Here is a 5,235-nt window from a genome sequence, read left to right as displayed (position 1 = left end):
TTGTTCAGGTTCCCAGATAAGATAGAGCATTCATAAATATTGCAGTTTAGGGCGGACAAGAATTAAATTTAGGGCGGTCGGTTTTACTGAAGGAGGAGCCAGTCGCAAGTCACAACCAAGAACACGGTTAGCCTCATTGGTTACGTTGATAACATGGGTGGTCTAAGAGAGATCGTGAGGCAGATTCCTAGATATTTATATGTAGATGCGTGGGATATTGCTGCGCACCATATGCTGCAGTTTGGTGTAGGGTATGACTGACGATTATGAAATGAGATGGTTGTTTTATTAACCTTGAAAGACATTGGACAATTAGCGCACCAATTTTCTACAGGTTTTATGTAAGACTGCAGTTGGTAAGAGTCCCACCATTAGTGATACTCCAGTTGATGACGCAGTCATCTGCGAAGAAAAGGATGGTAGAAGCGGGATTATTTGGGAGGTTGTTAATGTAGATTAAGAATAATAGAGGTCCTAAAACAGTACCTTGCGGCGGTGGTGGCATGTTGCAGGGAACATTCAAGATGCGAGGTTAATAGCGCGTGCAAACTGTTGGCGGTTAGTCAAAAAATTTTCCAGCCAGTCAAATACTAATGGGTTTAGGCATGACAGCTTGATTAGAGACGGTTATGGTCAACTTTATGGAAAGCTTTTTCAGAGTTTAAGAAAAAGTGCGTTCACAGGTGCGTTAATATCCATACTACAACTGATATCGTTAGTAAATAAAGGCAGTTGGGTAGAGCAGGATAGTTTCAGGATCCGTGTTTACAAGGATGAAAAAGTTGGCAGACTGCAAAAATTTCATCATCTGTGGGGAAATTACGTGCTCCATTAATTTAGAAGGAACGCTAGTGATATAAATTGGATGATAATTCTTACTCGACGACGGAGAGCCATTTTGTGCACCGGGACGATTTTTCCTACTTTCCAGTCGCGAGGCACGCTATCGATCTCAAGTGATTGCTGGAGGCTGTGAGAAAAAAGAATGGCTACGATATTTGTAGTATTCCTGTGAACTTTCGCATTAACTTTATCATTGGCCACTGATGACACTTGTTAAGAGAATGAAATAACGTTTTTTGTTATTTATTTGTTTGGCAGTGGCTGGAGACACGCGCGTGTCACCAGCCAGGTAGGGGGGCTAGATGGCTGTTGACACGCAAGGAAGTACGTCATACCCACGTGATAACTTTCTTGTGACGTCACGAGTTGCGCATTTCCGGTTATTGTGGCGCGCTTTTTGATTTTTGCGCTTCTCTCAAAATTGCAACAGGGGGCACTTCAGTCAACACAGCTGCAGGTGGCTGCTGGTGTCTGCTGGTGTCTGCATTCGCTCGTGCTGTTTCTTCTGGAGGCTTCTTCTGGAGGTGTTCTCGACTGCCTCGTGCGACGACGTGAACGCAAGCCAAAATCATCCCTTTTTCCTTTGCGCAACCATTGCATCTTAGCGTTCCTTGTTGCTGTCAATAGGGTTTAGCATATATTGAATTATTTATTTTTCGTTTTTTTTTCTTTTTTTGAATAATTTGCTCATTTGTAGGCACTTGTGTACAGGCTTTGTAGAATACTGTTGTCTTAATATTTGCCTCTGCGCTGCAAGGCGTTTTAGGTTTTAATCTCTCATTTGTAATCGTTGCAGTAGCTTATATAATAGAGACGATAGTTTTTGTGCGTTTGTGTTAATCTTTGCGAATTGCACACATAGTACAGCTTACGTGTTGAGTTGCTTGTGGGTCTATTTTAACTAAAGCGATCTTTCAGAGAAAGTCATTGTTGCGTTTCAGTAATTACAAGTTCTAGAATAGAAGTTCTCTACTTTTATTCACCTGTTGCGCGGCACAGACCAACATGCGTCGCATTTTGGTGGCTGGCGATTCGATGGTAAAATACCTTGACCAGTATTTTCCATCGCGTCGCGGTCTCGCTGTTGACGTCAGTGCACACAGAGGAATAAAGATTGAACATTTGCTCTCGGCAATAGCTACTCAGCTAAGCGACATCGATGTTCTCATTGTGCATGTTGGCACGAACAACTGTCTTGAGAGTGTCAGCACGTACATGGAGAAGTACCGTCGGTTAGCTTGCGGCATTGTCGAGAGCAAACCTTCGGCGCTGGTAGCTTTTTCCGCCGTTCTCCCACGCGGGCAGAACGAGTACAGGGCTGGTGAAAGCCAGATCACTCAGCTGCTCCGCATGAACGAACGGTACAAGGAAGTAAACGCTGCGTTACAGGAGCTGTGCCGAGAGCGCGGTTTTCACTTCCTGGGTGGCTTGGTCGACTGCTGGGGCAGCTACCTCAGCCGCGATGGTGTGCACCCGAGCCGGCGAGGCAACCAGGTCCTGGCGAAGTTTCTCTACCAGGAGGCCTCCACCCTGGCTGCTCTCGCAGAGAGGCGGTGCATTCAGCTGAGCTACCAGGAAAGTCGGAAACCGTCATCGTGGGCTGAATGGGCTGAGCCAGCCAGAGAGAACATGATTTGTAACTATCACTTTCCTGCTCTAGGGTCACCTGCTTTTATTTCAGGAGCAGTCAGCAAGCCACCCACAACACCCACTTCTGTCCAGGGAACAAGCAGCACTCCTTTGCTAAGGCATGGTACTGACCTGCTCCCAACTACCCCTCGGGGAGCTGGCTTTGCGCTCGTGGGCGGTGTCCGTGTCCGGCACAAAGGTTGCAAGGTTTGGAGTACCTGGGACAGTCTGCCTTCCCCGGTGTCCCATGGCTCAGGTGTACCCACTTGGGGAAAGACTGAGAGGAGGCTCCAAGGCTGTGTGTCAGCTACGAAGCCTATGATTCTTAATCGAGGTGCAAGCACCACCTGTGCCAAGGCACCAGGTGGAGCCTCACAGGTGCCGCATGTGAGCAGCCCTGTTGAGTGCTCTTCCGCAGGGGAAGGTGTGGTCAGTGCTCGTGAAGCAACTGCGCCAAAGGCTGTCTGCGATTCTCGCAACAGTGAGTGGGTGGTTGTCACCTCCAGGAAGAAGCGGAAGGCTGCGGCACTGTGTAGGCAAGGAAAAGGTAACAGCCCAGCCACTGGCAGGGATGCCAAAGTACTTGCTAAGACAGCTGCCAAGCCCTTGAAGCGTGCCACACCTTTGTCTGTAGCAGCGAGGAAGGTGCAGAATTACTTACACAGGAGTGCTTGTGAGCCCCCTTCTGTTGCAGCCATTGGTGTGGACGATAAAGGGCAAGCTAGTGACCTGTGCAGCAGTGCTCGTTATAGCTGTGTGGTCAACCAGCACCAGAGCAGTGGTGAGCTGGTTGGCAAAATAGACTTTGCAGCTGTCTTCTGTGGCATTGTTGTAGAGGTCACTGGCTGCAAAAGCCGCTCACCATCGACAGCTAGAGAAGGCCAGGGAGCATGCAAACTAACCAAACTAACCAAACTAACCAAGCATCAGTCGGGTGCTGCTAAGCGGCGAAGGCGTCGTTTGGCTGCTTTGATGCCGTGCAGAGAGGCTGGCAACCTTGATGGCCCAATCCACTCTAAGGTTCAAACTTCTGTGCACAAGGGTGACACAGCAGGTTGTGCCTTGAGCACTGCACGACCCAGTGCTGCCAAGCGACGCAGACGCTGTCAGGCAGCATCAGCTTTGAGCTGCAAGAATAACCAAACTAACACTTCAGGCAATCAAAATGTCCAGAAAGCGGAGTGTTCTATACAGGGAGGGGGGAGAGGAGCAAACAATTCCCAGTGCAGGCATCACGAACCTTCACTGCTAGGCTGTAGTGGCAACATTTTTAAAGCTGGTAATGTGGGTCGTGTGCACGCAAATGAGGCTGCAAACACACTATCTGGTGGGGGCGGCAGCAAGATTTGTCTGAATGGCACGTTTGATAATTTTACTACCTTTAAGGAATGCTTAGATGTCTGGTGTAAGGAGGGAAAGCACGTCCTTAAAGTCAGTAGGTCTAACAAAAACCCATTCGATGCAGAATCTAAAGAGTATGAGTTTTTGAGGATTACTTATCAGTGCATTCATGGTGGTACTGCTAGGATACGCGCCACTGGAAAGCGCCCGAAGCAGTCATACAATGGTATTGGATGTGAAGTGTTTCTTTCATTGGCTCTGTGCAAGACACCATCTCTGCACTACAAAATTACTCAGCTGAAAACTGAGCACAATCATGACCTTGGTCATTACAATCTTTATCCAAGCCAAAGACTTCTGAACAGTACAGAAAAAGCTGAACTCGTTGATTTAGTTAAATGTAAAGTTTCTCCAAAAGAGTTCAAGAAAATGGTCCAACAGAAAACAGGCAAAACTGTAACTACAAAAGATGTGCACAATTTCAAAAAAATGTACTCTGTACCAGTTCGGAACCAGGAAGCTCACGGGCAAATGTTAGTTCAACAGATAGAAAGCTTAACTGAGAGAAATCCAAATTGGGTCATTCATTATGAAAAAGATCAGAACCATGAGTTGCAGTTTATCTTGTTCCAAACAAATGAAATGCGTGAAATGCTTGAAAAATATCCTGAAATTATATTTGTAGATGGGACATATAAAGTTAATATTGAAGGTTATGTTCTGTACTCAGTCCTCATTGAAGATGGTCGTGGGCGTGGGCGGTGTGTCTGCTATGCATTTGTACAAAATGAAACTGCTGGAATCATCCGGGGCATGTTTGAAAAGTTTATAGATTTTAATCCGTTCATTGTAGCAGCCTGTAAGGTGGTGATGATAGATAAAGACATGAATGAGTTGCGTATCCTAAGCAGTCTTCTCCGAAAGAGTAGAATTTTACTATGCACATGGCATGTGCTTAACTGCTTCCACAGAAACATTGATGAGAAGGCAAAGGGGCAAAGAAAGTTACTAATTCCGCTTGTAAAAGCATTAGTTTATTCTCAAACCAACCAGGAGTACTCTGACAGGCTAAATTCTCTTCGTAATGCAGCTCCTGCTGGATTCCTTTCCTATTACATGCAGCAGTGGGACACGTGCAGAGAGATGTGGGTGCATGCTTACAGAAAAAATCTTCCAACCCTAGGAAATAATACTAACAACCGAATTGAGAGCCATAATCAAAAGCTGAAAAGTTTCCTTCGTCCAGGTATGCATTTAGTGGAGGCTGTGGAAGGGTTGATAGAGTACGTTAACAGCGACACTACCTCTCTACAGTTTGCTAAGCTGAAAGAAATGAAGATGAACGTCAATGTTAACTGCATAGACTCATTTCAATTGGAAATGTCGAATACTTGCACATCAGAGGCAAAAGATAAAATCCTA

The 5,235-nt window shown here is 46.2% G+C and overlaps 1 pseudogene; it reads left to right on the top strand.

The window, feature by feature from the left end:
* Positions 1-1,155: 1,155 nt before the first annotated feature.
* LOC149354742 (uncharacterized) lies at positions 1,156-2,899 on the top strand (annotated as a pseudogene).
* The last annotated feature ends 2,336 nt before the right edge of the window (positions 2,900-5,235 follow it).

Source organism: Amblyomma mixtum, chromosome 3 (assembly GCF_055824585.1).
Source record: "Amblyomma mixtum isolate Tamu chromosome 3, ASM5582458v1, whole genome shotgun sequence".
NCBI classification, from domain to species: domain Eukaryota; kingdom Metazoa; phylum Arthropoda; class Arachnida; order Ixodida; family Ixodidae; genus Amblyomma; species Amblyomma mixtum.
This window is presented reverse-complemented; position numbering and strand designations above follow the sequence as displayed.